Source organism: Acipenser ruthenus, chromosome 29 (genome assembly GCF_902713425.1).
Source record: "Acipenser ruthenus chromosome 29, fAciRut3.2 maternal haplotype, whole genome shotgun sequence".
Classification (NCBI taxonomy): Eukaryota; Metazoa; Chordata; class Actinopteri; order Acipenseriformes; family Acipenseridae; genus Acipenser; species Acipenser ruthenus.
The window spans coordinates 21,813,974-21,828,806 of record NC_081217.1 but is presented as its reverse complement, the minus strand read 5'-3'; positions in this window follow the sequence as shown (position 1 = coordinate 21,828,806).

Below are 14,833 nucleotides of genomic sequence, written 5' to 3'. Positions count from 1 at the left end.
TAAACATGACCCTACACTTTGGTCGGAGCTCGATCTAAGGAAAGTAATTCTCTGTATTGAGCTGTTTAATTTTGGTTTCTTTTCCATATGTTATCCTTGCTCTACACACAGAAGGGTCCTTGCACATTCGAAGAGTGCTGTGGTTATTTCACTCCTGACGGTCCCTGTGACCAACCCCCTTGACCCTTGTGAGGGCTCATGTGTGTTATTCAGCCATTCTTAGTGGAATAACTCCAGCCCTACAAGAAGTTTTTAAATACCAACACTCTAAAACTCTTGGGCTACACGATGCAAGCATTTCACTTTTTTTTTTTTTTCACAGCGGTGAATAGAATAAACCTCAAGACCTGTGCTCTATAAACATTTTAAAATGTAAAAATACATACAAATCTTGATGATCCCTGGGGGCAGCAACTGCATTTTTTCCCCCCATCTGTGTCCAGGAAGCCAAAACTCCAAACCTTTTTTTACGAGCCCCTGAAATCTGGTAATAACTCATTCACCTTCAGAGGAGTGTTTTGAGCCAAATGAATCACATTGTAACCTCTTAAACATTAACTTCAAATTAAATTTTTTACAGTCCAATTTAGGAGTGTCTTTTATTGTACTCCCTTGAGTTCTAGTTGCCTGCCTCAGACATGGCCTCATCACTTCTATAAGCTGACCACAGTAAAAGCACGGTAAAGCATTGTAACGACCAGAGAGTTAAGGCATACACATAATTAAACCGTGGATTCATGGCATTTAGGATTCTCCAAGCAAGCTCCAAGCAGCTTAGATAAAAGCAGAGAGGCATGATCTAATATTGGAGCGACAGAACCCAGAACTGCACAGCATGATTGCAAACGTCATGACTACAGTGGCTCATTAGGGACAGTGGTGGGGGGGTGGAGGGTGTAGAACTGCGTTATGTCCAGATCACAAGTGATCTCAGGGTCTCGACATTTCAAACCGCTATGTCAAGATCACAAGATAGATGATCATGGGAACTTGACAGGACAGTTGTATTTTTTTTTCACATATCCTCAATGAGTCACTGCAGTAAGGGGATGTAAAACAAGCAATTCAAATGGCAATTAAAGTCACTTTGTAAGCTTTAGAAATGCCTTGGCAGGCACTGTACCCCATTGCTGTGTCTGTGTGCTTTTAATTCTGTTTGAACTCTGACTAGCAGGAGCCACTCTTAACATTACTGTTCAGCAATGAAGAGATCGCCTCCTCAGACCTCAAGCCCTTGCATTATCTCCCTGGACTCGTGCTTAAATAAGAACGTGTTTTAACCCTGTTTCCTGTCTTTACTGTGTTTTTCCTTGTAATGAATCGTGTCAAGCCCTTTTGGAAGAGGGCCAGCAGTTGCAACAAGGCAAATTAATTATTTCTCAGCTTGTATCTTTTACTCATGCAGCTCACTGCAGCTTTTTCGTTACTGTTTTAAGTAGTCTGGCTTTGCAGCTTGCCAAGTACTAAAGGATTTATTCACAGAAAAGGGAATTAAGAAATTATTCCTGAAATTCGATTCTGTCTGGCATAGTGCAATATATTACAGGGTAAGCATCTTCAAATTACCGTTGTTTTTTTTTTTTTTTTTTTAACGTTATGCCTGTATATCAGGGTAGAATTGAATATTAAAATAATTGCAGCTCACAGAATAGTTCCATACATGTTCTCTCTGCCGACACATCCATTCGTTTATATAGGTCTCAAATGTGCAGTTTTGAAAGAAACATTTTAACAAGCAAGAATATTTGTGGTAGTCTGCTAGGTTAAAGAAATCTCTGTTTGCAAGCCATGCTTTTAGTCTGTCTTGCACTTCCTGGGTCATTTCACCTTTGTCCCCACCCTTCGAGACCCCATTCGCTGGCTTCTTTCCTGTCGTTAACCAACCAGCTGCTTCCCCTATTGACTGGCATGCTTTCAGCCAATAACATGCATTGACCCAGCAGACACTGGTGGGATGAAAGGACCAAGTGAAGCAGCAACAGTCTTTCTGGAAGGCAAGGCATGCAAACTTACACATTATATATATAAGTTTCAATGTTGGGCTAAACCCATAAAGTAAGGCATGCAAACTTAGACATTATATATAAGTTTCAATGTTGGGCTAAACCCATGCACGCATCACTAGATGGTGGTAGAGAGCTGTCCTCTGATCTAAATTCTGTTCTCTGTTGATCTGCTGCACTACAGTAAATACAAATGTGTATAAATCCTGCCCAATACACTGTCAGCCAGTTAAGCAGACACAGAGTGATCCCAACGCCACGCATTTTGGACAATCAGCGAGGGGATGTGGAAATGCAATGTATTTTATGGTTTGAGCAGAACGTTTTTTTGTGACATACAGTTGTGCCCAAAAAAGTATGACGACTGATTAATGTTGGTATTACAGCCCAGCCCTTTTAATAGCACTAGAAAGGGACGAAGCAAGAGTGGAGAAAATAAGCACAGTTGACTTGAGCAGGAGTTCACGAAAAACCAATAAAATAATCATTAAAGCACAGAAGTATCGAAACAAACAGGCAGTTGAAATATCTATATTTTCATCCTGACAACTTTTTACACTGATAACTTTAAAGTCTGTTTCAAAGCTCTTTTCAAAATGTCTGCTCTAGTGCACTGGGGTTTGAGATCTGTCCTCTAAATCACTGTAGGAAGAGCGAACATAACAAGTGCTCTGGTTTTTCTGTTCCGTGCCACATCATGGGTCGTTATTGCTATGTGACAATGTGGGCAACAATCCTGACACTATCAGTGCACTAGAGCAGACATTTCTGAAAAAGAGCTTTGAAACAGACTTTAACGTTATCAGTGTAAAACATTGTCAGGATGTTAACAATGTTATTTAAACAGATGTAGCAAAACGTGGGGACGTGTAACGCTGTATTTTTCAGAACCCCTCAAATCAATAATAAAACATCACCTCAGATTGATCACCCAAATATTTAATTGAAATCTGAATTTTCTATGTAGCTTCCTGACTGGCTGAGGTTTTGAATTAGCCTGCTACACTACAAAGTAAAATGGTAACAAAATCCTTATTAATTAGCATTCTTTAAAATAAAGGCCTTGTGCACTTGAATCTCCCAGTTTAACGTGTATTGAAAGTGCATTGCATTTCCCTCGCTTTGCCTCCTTCATTTAAAAGGACAGAATGTCACCTTGTTAGGATCTCGTTAAAGGAAAAAAAAACGATACAAAGGTCCTTTAGAACAGATCAGTGTTGTTTAAGCCAATCACATCTGTCATTGATCTTTTTTTTCTCCACCCTTTTCTAAATCTTATCATCTCCAATTATTCCATCCTTGATTCCAATGATAGCTGAGATAATCACCTATTCAAGGTGGTTATAATGAAAACAGATTAAACAGAGGACTCTTATTCTTTACAGTGCCTCTCTGTTTCAGGTCAGAGGAAGATGCTATGGGAACAATGAAGGGCACAGGCGCTGTCTTTACTTGAAATGAGGGTCACCCCTGAATTCAAGTCTCACCCACAACAGGTAAGATTTAGGAAATGATTTAGGAGGCTAAAGATGGGTTCATCTCAGTCTAGATGGACTAGGATTGCCCATCAGCCATCAAGATAGAAACGTTTTTTTTTAAGAGCGTATCGATATAGATTTCTCTGTCAGATTAGTGTAAGCGTTAATTTAAATAGACCCTCACTCATTTTCAGACTGTCTGTTAAATGTAAACTCATTTGTGACAGGACGGGCAGACAGGAATCACACAAATATATTGTAGCACTTATTGTAATTTATTCAAGCTGATCCTGCGGCATGACTAGGCTTTCGGTAGTCTTTTATAGCCACCTGGATGAATGAGTCAAGTTATTTCATTAGCTACATGGCCGACCAGTCAAGGCCACTGTTTCCTCCAGTTCAGCCACATTCTCACATGGCTGGAATGGAGGGAGTCGCTGACCGATTTTAATTCAAGGAATTTTAACCCGATCCCTACCAAACTAGTGCAAAATAAAACAATGAAGCACCGTCGCAGCATAGTGTAGTATTTTGAAAATAGCATGTCACCAAATTGCATTGAAACACAGCCGATGAAATGCACATTGATTTGAGGGTGGCGCTCACCAAAGAGACTCATACTATAAAGATAGAAGTGAAGCTTATTATTTCTAATGTGATGAAGCACTGTGATGAAAAGTCGTTGGTCACCTGTGTCACGATGTGTAGCAAGTCTGTGGTGCACAGGCTTAATCATTCATCACTCCAGTAATTAATGCTGGCAAGTAATTAGACGTTCCTTGTATTTCTCAGTGCCTGCGTGCATTAGTAATGAAACCTAGGATGAAAAATAGTAGTGGGTGGCAAGGTTGTGTCTTTCTACAATTGACAAGTGCAAAGTCAAGGTAGAATAACGTGCTCCAAATATAAGATGTGCAAAAAGGCTCACCTCGTACATGCAGAGCTGTGGAGTGCAGCGTGTGAGTCACGCAAACCAGATAACATTCTTTCAAATCAAATACATCTTTTCTATAATGTGTTTCTTTCAAAACTGCACACTTGTAGCCTATAACACAGTGAATGGAAGTTCAAAACTGGTAAGACTAAGGAAATTATTTAGGAGGCTAAAGTTGGGTTCCTATCAGTCTAGTCCTACCACGACTGTCCATCAGTTAGTCGGTTATCAAGACGTAAACTCATCGATTTTAAGAACGCATTGATTTTTTTGTCAGATTTGTGTAAACATTAATCTTTCAAAATCAAGGACTAAAGGGTTGCCTATAGATACAAACTGAACATGATTTGTGTGCTGTCATGATCAAAGGTATTCTAATTTGTAAGGTTTGTTCCTTTCCTTGGTTCAAGGGCATCGCAGATCACAAACCCTTGCACACAATAAGCTGGATTTCTGAAGTAACTTTGTGTTCTACTCCCTATGGTTCTGGACGCACTCTGAGATCAGCTTACTGCTGGTCTTGTGCAAGTTCTGATTCAAAGTTCCAGCTAGAACATGGACTGCCTGTGTCCCAGCTGGAATCCTCTGCATAATGTCATTCGCAATGCAGGCAGACCCGTTAATGCTAATGACGAATCTTTTAATCAGGCTACTCTTTTTGGGTTTTCAACCAGTGTTGAGGGAAGCGACCACAGCCAGGATCTAAACCTGCCCTCCCCTGGGTGTGTGACTCCCCCCTGGGTCTTTACCAGGTGAGCCTCTCAAAGAAATGGACTAGAATATTCAAGGACACTGCATTTACTTACATGTCTGGTTTTATCTTTTAAAAAACACGCTGCCTCCTGTGTGCAGAATCGTTGCCTTTTGCAATATGTCAACCAACCAGCTGTGTATATTCGTCAGGTCAATTTGAAAAACTGCATTCTTAATCCGGCACTACGTTCTCGAAAAACGTGAAGACGAAATTAGACCAATGAAATAAATTGGATTTATTGGAAAATGTGAGAAACACTTGTTATCTGTGGTGCTCAGGCCTCCCTGCAGCCTAATTGAATTGAATTGTCAAAGTAATTGCATTTCTCAGAGGCCACGTAGACTGAACTTTCTGAAGGTAATAAAATTATCCATACATTATATTTAATTTGATATAAAAAGAAGAGAGTAAAGTTCTTTATTTCTTTGAAAAAGCAATGCTGTTTGACAGTTTCTATAAAGCGCGTAGGATTTGTAAGTGCTGATCTGATACGTCTGCAGTTTGCAGTGTAACTGCCTGTTGACAGACAGCAGTCCCCTCTCGCATCTCCGCATTGGCTCAGTCGTGGAAGCTCACCCTCTCCTGCTTTTCAAATTAGCCAATTTAGTACAACGTTCTAAAATCGATTAACTGACTCACAAAGCACCTATTAGTCCACTGAAAAAAGATTTCGGGAACACTGCGACTCAAGGAGTATCTACAGACACACCCACACTCTTAAAAGAATTTACCGAAGACTGGATATATTCATTAAAGGGTAGGAATACCACTGGGAAAACATCAATGAGGCTGCGGTTCAGAAATGCTGTGCTCCATCACGCACGTAGCAAGACATGGGCATGTATTATCATGACCACCGGGGGGTTTCCTAAAATAATCATCCAGCCGGTTTGCCAATTGGGAAATGCATTTAGTTAAGCCAAAGCTGCTTCTAATTCATTATTAACGGTGCAGCTTTGGGAATTGTGCAGTTTTCTGTTAATATGCAGCTGAGATTGGCTTAATGGTCAGCTGCACAAAATTAATCACACAAGAATTACTGTAGCTGCCCCCTTCCTATGAGCTTTACATTTGCATTACAAATTCTCCCACCTAATTTATTTCCTAAGCAGCTTTGTGAAAAGCTCTGTCGGAAAGGTCTAATGAATTGAGTAGCAGTTTGTGTTCAGCTGAGCTTTCCCGACCCGGTTTCATAACCCTTCAGCTTTGTTGTCTTACTGAAGAGCCTGCTTTGAACTGGAGTAAACTGTGCAGAAATGAGTCCTGATGGTGGGGTAATGAAGCATCGAGAGTCTGCACAGTGACGTTTTACCCTCTCGACAGCTTCCTCTCTTCTACTGGTGATTCCTCTGCAGATTTTCACTGTTTCAAATAATCTTTCCGCTCCTTCTCATCTCTCAAGCCATGTGTGCCGGAGCTTACAACTGTGAACAAGGATTTGAAGATGCTTAAATGGAAGGATGAACCAAAAATAATAAATAAAGGAACATTATCTCAATAATCCTTCACAAAGCCCACTCTGTCATTTCTGGTCTCATCAAGTCACGGATAAAATCCACAGTGGAACACTCTGACTTTCAACCTCATGCCAATGGCTTGCGTTCACTCCACTGCGATTCCCACGGGATTTGAGATCGGACTTGGAAGCACACGCATGACTGAGCGGGACGTGTTTGTTGTTTTACCATACATAATACATGAAGGTTGAAAAAAAAACCCAATAGGAAACTTCTGCCGGGATGCAGGAGAGAACATCTTCTGTGATGGTCCCAGGGTTAGAAATTCACCCCCCTGTCTCTTCAAATCGATGAACTAAAGACTCAAAACTGCCTCTGCAATAATAATGCCCCTTAATCTCCATTGGATAAGGTTAGCGGTTCACCTCCTAGACATTTTAAATACCTCAAGAGCCTCAAAAACCAATTGAAAAATTACCAGAACGCTTTCTTTTTACAACTTATAAGTTATAGTTTATTAACTTTTTACAGTAACGTTTGCTGTAATTCCGCTGCAGAGCTGCTTCAAATGAGGTTTCTAGGACTAAAAGCCTGCAAAAGCAGGGCCGCTCGTCAACAGATCTTCAGAAGAAAGTTACGTGTCATTCTAAACCACAGACAACCGGTGGACAGACAGACAGACAGACAGACAGACACCATATACCACCAGCCCTTTCATCATGCCTTCATCAAAATAGTCAAAATGATTCTCTAGATTGATGAAAAAAAAAGTGTGACATACCCAATGGGGTATTTAATTTTTTTCTGTAGTTTCGCTCCCACACAAAACAGGCGTTAATTACATGGTGGTCTACAAGTACTGTAAACTCTGCAATTAACAGAAAGATGAGGATACACTTCCCACCCCTCATCGCTGTACAGTACATACACAGGCATTACATTAAACATTTAATGGTTGTCATTTAATAAAACAAAATCTGTGTCTGTCGAGCCAGAAGCGCAGTGTTTTAATGCCGAGGGATTCATTATTATTTGAGGGCATTCTCTTTGGCACCTGAACGGCATGGACTGTGGGTGGAAATGGCCCTCTCTCTCCTGGCCTTTGATGGGACTGGTTCACATGGTTGCAACTAATTTAAACAACTGCTTCTCTCAAACTGGGAAGCAACAGAAAGAATCTGCATATTGAATTAACTCTTTGCGTGCTGATGGGACATTAGCCAATATATTTAGTCATGTTTAGTATTAAAATAGATAAATGCTAGGGTTTAGCACTGGGCAGTTGACGTCAAAAAATGATCGTCAACTAATGCATTAGCTACACCTCCGCAAGATCAACTCAAGAGCACACAGACTGAAATATCTTCAGTCTTTAAATAACTCCCAGCAAAGACCTGTTCATCTCAAAACCAGAACCAAACTGCTCTGTATCTCAAGGTCTCTCTAGAAGGCTCAAGGTGTTCGTTAATCACTGGTGTTGGTTTAAGGTTCTGTTCGGATGCTGCTGGTGTCAAGGAGGTCAAGAGCTCTGTTTGATATTCATGGGAAAGGTCTTCACAGACCAGTGGAGGTGCAAATTGCTCTCTCTCCAGTATATCCCCATTAGAATTTCATATTCCCAGCAATGGTAAATATGCTGGCCCCCACCTATCCGTGCCTGTCAGCTTGAATCCCAAGAGAAACTGACAGCGCACTCTTTAAAATTGCATGCCATTCTCAGAGACGGAACCTCTTCCTCCATAAAAATGCTTTGGAAGAGCTGACCGTCTCTGTGGAGGTGAACCTTCTACCGTACTGTGATGTGATTTTCCAGGGGGATTCTGGGAAGTGGCGAATGCTCACAGCAGAGAGCAAGGACTCATCAGTGGCTGTCTGTATTTTTACACAAACCAGCGCACAGCTATCAAAGGGAGTAGAATGCAGGCAGGACGAATATGATCTAAACGATTTCCCTTTAAAGACACAAACTCAGAGAAACAGCTCCCTCTCCTAAAGGCCAGGGCGTTCATCCACTCAGAAGAGGTGCCACTCTGCAGTCACTTGGTGTGTGCTCAAGTATAAAGCTGAAAGTTATCGTGGGACACAGCTTTCACCTTTTACACAGTGTCACTGGAGAAATACACAGTGTTCAACACAGTACTGCTGGGGGCAAAGTGTTCCGTCGTTTTAACAGCAATGCTACTCAAAGCAGGGGGGGGGGGGGAGGACAGGATGAACCTGTGATGTCACTGACAGCCCTTCTCATTGTGTTTGGTTAACCTCATTGATCTCAGAGCTGCATGCTGTAGTACTGTTTGTTTTTCCTTTCTGCACATTGTTTTCTTTCCTAGGACGCATTGGCTTTAAACCCCCGCACTATTTTGGAGCTGGACTGCGGACGGCTATGTCTAGGGTGGACTTTGTATCGTCGGAGCGGAGTTGAATCAAACTGGGTGAAAAGTCTTTGACGTGAACTAACATTAGACATGACATCATCAACTGTGTCCTGGTTAACCTAATGTCCAGGTACCACAGTAAACACACTGTTCCACGCAATGCACAATATCTTCTAAAACTTCATGCACACAGACATTTCAGTATCCCACCACATATTCTGGTCTTCCAAATTAAAAACGTGCGCTAGTTTCCGACCGCATGTTTACTAAATATCTTGGTATCCACTCCACTGTTGGGCAAATGACAAAATATGCACAAATAGGCAAATGATTTCTGTGCGTGTGAGGCCTCAGAAAAGCCCCAGAATACGTACATTATCTAGGCATAACGAAAGCCCCGATCACAGCCCTGACTCCACAAGTTGCTGGAAGGTGTCTTGAGGGTTGTTAGTAATAATTCAATTCCGAGGTAAGCAGGTGATCTCGATGATGAATGTGCTTAAGTTCCTCCCAGATATGATCAATGGATTGAGATCGGGGGGGGGGATGGTGGTGACAATGGAAGATGCCTCTATCAGGCACCTCAAACCCTTCCCAATGGCTCTGTTACTGCTCCCCTCACATAAACAGCGGCGCAAGCCTGAAGCTAGTACGACTGTAGCAGACTAATACAGTGCTGAGCTGGTGTCCTGCTGACAGCACTTCAAGTGATCAGGCTGCTGTCTCACCGCCTAATAAGCAGCAATCCTGTTATCGTGCTCCTGTGATCCCCAGCTCTGCAGTGCACACATCCAGGCTGAAGAGTGGAGGTTAGGAGGAGGCTGCACAGTTCAGGAGCCTGCTAAGGAACCAGCAAACGGTTACTGGAGAACCACATGTGCGCCCGACCTGCCTCGAGTAATGCATGTGTGAGTCGGCTGGCTTGAAGCATGCTTCGTTTCTTTATTTGGTGGAGGATTTTCACATTGATAGAAATTGCATTGTATTGTGTTATCTCAGCACATGTGTATTTGTTTGTTTTGCACGTTTCAGTGGGGATGGAACACATGTGGTACACAGTAAAAGTCAATGCTGCTTCCTGGTGGTAAACTCCTGGGTCACAGTAACTTCCTGTGCTGTAGGTCAGATTCACTCACGTGTTTTTATGTAAAAGTGCAGTGATGTTTAATCTATAAGGCTGTTTCTGAACAAAGTGCTTCAGCACAACACTAAGGGTGTCAGTGATCATGTTGCTATTAAAAAGCCGCATATTATTCCTATTGAAATGGACCCCCGTTTCAAAACATGTGTTTTGTGAGCATTGAACGTCGCCAGGAAAGAAGCGCATTAAAAATGAATAACAGGCATGAAACATTAACAACCTGGAGTTTTAATTTAAATCCGAGCTCAGCTCAGCTCAGCTCTCCATAATTAATACAGCTAAAAAAAAGACAACGCCTGCATTTTTAAAGTGGACTGCCTCCCACAATCACACCACTGACGGTGGGGCCCCGGCTGAGTATATCACTTCACTAGGACGAATACATTGGAGTAATTCACTTTTAAAACGATCGCTGTGTTGCGCTGGAAGTAGGTCACCTTCACTGTGTGTTTCTTTAAAATCCAAAGCAGAACAAATGTTTTCAACAGGATAGCTTGCTGTTTAGAACGCCATCTCATTTTTATTCTCCGCAGGTGATGCAATCCCCAGCAACAGGTTCATAGCGAAAACCGCTTATCCAATTGATATGAAACGTGGTCACAATCATTATTTTGCTGATGCGGTTACTAGATTCTGGGGGATGTCTGCATGACCGTTCATTTGCGCATGCGTATGTCGCACTTTTACATCTGCATTTTTGCATTTTAAACGGTCACGTTATTAAGATTGACAAATATCTCTAATCCAGTTTCCATGAAACTATTCACTGGCGTTTGTTATTGCATATGGACAGCTCTAACAGTAACATACAGCTGTGGCCGGAGAAACTCGACACCGGTGCATCTGCTACTGAAAAGCGCTGGAAACTGTATGTCAGCTGTGACTTCAGAATTAAACACCAATTACTGCCCCCTGCTGGGTAATACGTGAGTGACAGTCACGGCCAATTGTCTGTGTTGGCAGTCATCCTGAGTCAGAAATGAAGCCATTTCTTCTGCTCTGGTGGTTCATTTGAAGGGGCAAGTACTTTAAAACTAGTTTAAAAGCATGCAGAGGCTGTGTGGTCCAGTGGTTAAAGAATCAGGCTTGTAACCAGGAGGTCCTCGGTTCAAATCCCACCTCAGCCACTGACTCACTGTGTGACCCTGAGCAAGCCACTTAACTTCTGTGTGCTCCGTCTTTTGGGTGAGACGTAATTGTAAGTGACTCTGCAGCTGATGCATAGTTCACACACCCTAGTCTCTGTAAGTCGCCTTGGATAAAGGCATCTGCTAAATCTTAAATGATCTTGTTTTTTCATGAACCTCTTTTCACTGTTTTTTTTTTTTTAATAAGTGGGTCTGAAAATAACCCAGGATGTTGTCAACACTACATTTTATTTTCCTGATAAAGTCAACTCTGCTTCTTGCCAACCCCTTTGAAATGACATTAAAATGATTTGATTGCATATATGAAGACACACAAGCCAAGCAGCAATGCCTGAGATAGTGAGCATCACTCCCTGAAATGAACTGTGTCATGTGGACACACACGAATGCCAAGACTGCAGCGCTGGGGCACCGTCACGAGAGTATTGATGTAATTATTATACAGAGCCAGCCGCACTCAGTGGCACGAAGTCAAAGCATTTAGAACAGATTATCACCACTAAAATTCCACTGGGGAGGAGAACCCTTTGTCCTACAAGCCAGGAAACCCCCATTTATCAGGGAATTGATGCAAAATGTGTTGAGCACAGTAAGGACAAAAATAACCGTCCAGGGAGCTGCGGAGTTTGACCTTGCGTTTATCTAACAAGGCCGGCTGTCTGTGATGCTGGACAGGAAGCTAAAGAAGGATTTACTCTTGAGCACTGGTTTGACCTACAGTCTCCAACAGTGAGGTTCTCCGTTAGAACTGTAGAACTTTCCAAAATACTTTTCAAAGGGCCGTGGAGCAAGCAAGCAAAACTTATTTTCAAAAGGTTACCTTCAGTCTTAATGAACTCTTTTGGGCAGCACTTTACATTGGGTCTCTAATTCCTGTGTATTTACATAGTAGTTACTTAGTAAGTACACACGTACTTGCACATAATCACAATGTTATTATGCATAGTTACAATGTACCCTAACTCTATTCTGATGTACTTAAATATATCCTACAAACAGATTCACACATGAAGCACATTGTAACTAATCATAATAACATTGTAATTGTGTGTGAGTGCACATGTATTTACTGTGCAACTCTTATGTGAATGCACAGTAATGAGGGACACTTCATGGAAAGTGTTACTGTCGAACTATACTAACATTGAGGGGTTTTTATATATAGGTATGTATTATGTATGCCAGCTAAATTAACCTTCAAGGGAAAGGGAAAAGTGTGTGGTTCGTCGATTGTGAACTTGACTCTGATGTCATCTGAAAATACAAGATCCTCCCAGTTTGATCAGAGCCTTATATCAAGATTAGCACATAGCTATGGGCAACCATGAAATCACCAACAGCAACTTATCCACCCCATGGCACGTAGCTATGAGCAACTACGAAATCACCAATAGCAACTTATCCACCCCATGCCAACAAATCTGAATGTCACCCTTTCTCAGGAAATAAAATCTGAGGAAAGGTCTTAGTAAAAGGCTGAAAAATGACTTTGCCCAACGGTACCATGCAGAGCACCAATAACCGTATAGGTCAATTCACTTTGTATCCATGGTGATGCATCTTCATAAACCAGGAACACAAGGAAACGAGTGCAGTTTATAAGGTATATATGAAAGCTGCTGGTCTCTGGGGGTCTCGGGGGAAAGGCTAAATGGGTGTGTTTATCAAATATAAATTCTGCTTTCCGGCTGCTGAGGCCAGACCAGCCTCCAGGATTGATATGAGGCTCCGGAGTCTCGCTCCAGCATCAATACCTGTGTGGAGGTCGACTTGATGAAAATCTCTAGAATCTATATCATTGTCGGGGACCTGAAAGAAACACTCTGGTTCGGTTTTCCAGCTGGGAATTCTGAGCACGCCCTTTTGAGATTCCCTGGGAAATTAAAGGCTGCAGCTTTCTGTGCATTTATTAAGCTGTGATATTCTGCCTTTTTGTTTTTAATTGAGATGATTTGAATTTAGTGCACATCACTGGCTAGAGTCAGGCACAATGCCAGCACACAGAAAGGCTCCTCCAATGAGCCCGCATTACAGTGGGGCCCTCTCAAACAACGTGAGTCGAATTGTACAAAAATAGTCATGTGGTGTGGGGTCCACTGGGGGTTACGTTGAGAACACCAAACTCTTTTCACTTGTGATCTGAGCTGGGTTCAACTCAAGTCTCCAACGAGACTCGAGAAGCTACTGAACCAGCCAGCCTGCTTAACCCTCCTGAACAACACAGCTACAAAATTACTGTCAACTTAGATTGCAAAGCTAAATTAAAATCGCTTTTGAAACACCAAAGAAAACGTGACCACGTCTTTAGTTCATTTGCAGCTGCATTCCCGTGACAGCAGCTGGACGGATTCCACGTCGTGTTTCTTAATGGCATCCAATCTGTAGCAGAGTCGCGAGGGACACATCAGCGCTAAGCTGCAGTGTGGGAATGTGCTGCTGTTGAGTTACACAGATGTGATTGCACACATGTTACAATGGAACTTGTCTTGATGCACCAACTGTTTGAAGAAATGCGTGTCTTTGTATTAGCCCACCACTTGCAGTAACGTCTAATTCTCTCTTGTTCTTTATGGTCTCCTTCTCGTTATGGCCAGTCCTGTCCCTTCAGTTTGTCCTCTCTCTGAACCTGAAAGTGTCTCTGCAATTTTAACTACAGGTTTATGAGTAATACTGCATCAATGTAATTCTAACACAGCATGCGTAATTCTAATGTACAGTCCAGTGTGCATTGTATTTGTTAGATCAGATACTGCAATAACTGATAGAATCGGATTATCTTTGATCTGTAGAGTAATGTCCTTGAGGAGTCTGGGAATACTACAAGCAGCCATGGGAATCCACCACTGGAATACTGAAGCACAAGAGAAATGAGGAGTCCGAGCGACTTCCATAACTTGCTGGGATTTTACACAACAGTTCAACTCACCGTCCCAGGTCAAAAAACAAATGAGCAACAGCAACCGGGACTACTCAGAACCATAGAAAATATCGTACAAAGGTAATATCATACTTCAGATGTCATTTGACACTGCAGAGCCGTACAAAAATAATCAGAGCTCCATTCATCTTTTTACAATTCCATTAAAACTGTAAACAAGAAGCGAAAATAAATCAGTGTTTAGATGATGATGATGAAGGTTAAAGTCATTATGAGCGACTGCATCTGGTCCTCCCACTGAAACAGATGGGTTAATTATCAGCTCTCATCGCCAACACCGTCTGCCTGAATCTACATGTTAGTGCAAATAAACCAGCCAGAGAATGGAATGACAGAACCTGTTACACGCCAGTAAAAACACATCTACCTCTCACTACGAAAGAGAAGGGAAGGTTTATTTGGGATTGAATACGACTCCAGGCTCAAGAGCTTGTTAAACTCGCCAGACTGTCAAAATAATTGTCTGTAAAACTTGGGAAGTTTTGAATCAGTATTAAACTAGATTGATAGTTTCAAATTGTGTATCATTCCATTGTCACGTCAGGTCCATTACAATAACCTTTAAGAAAGACTGAAGATTTATGAACCTGTGTGTACTGGCAACA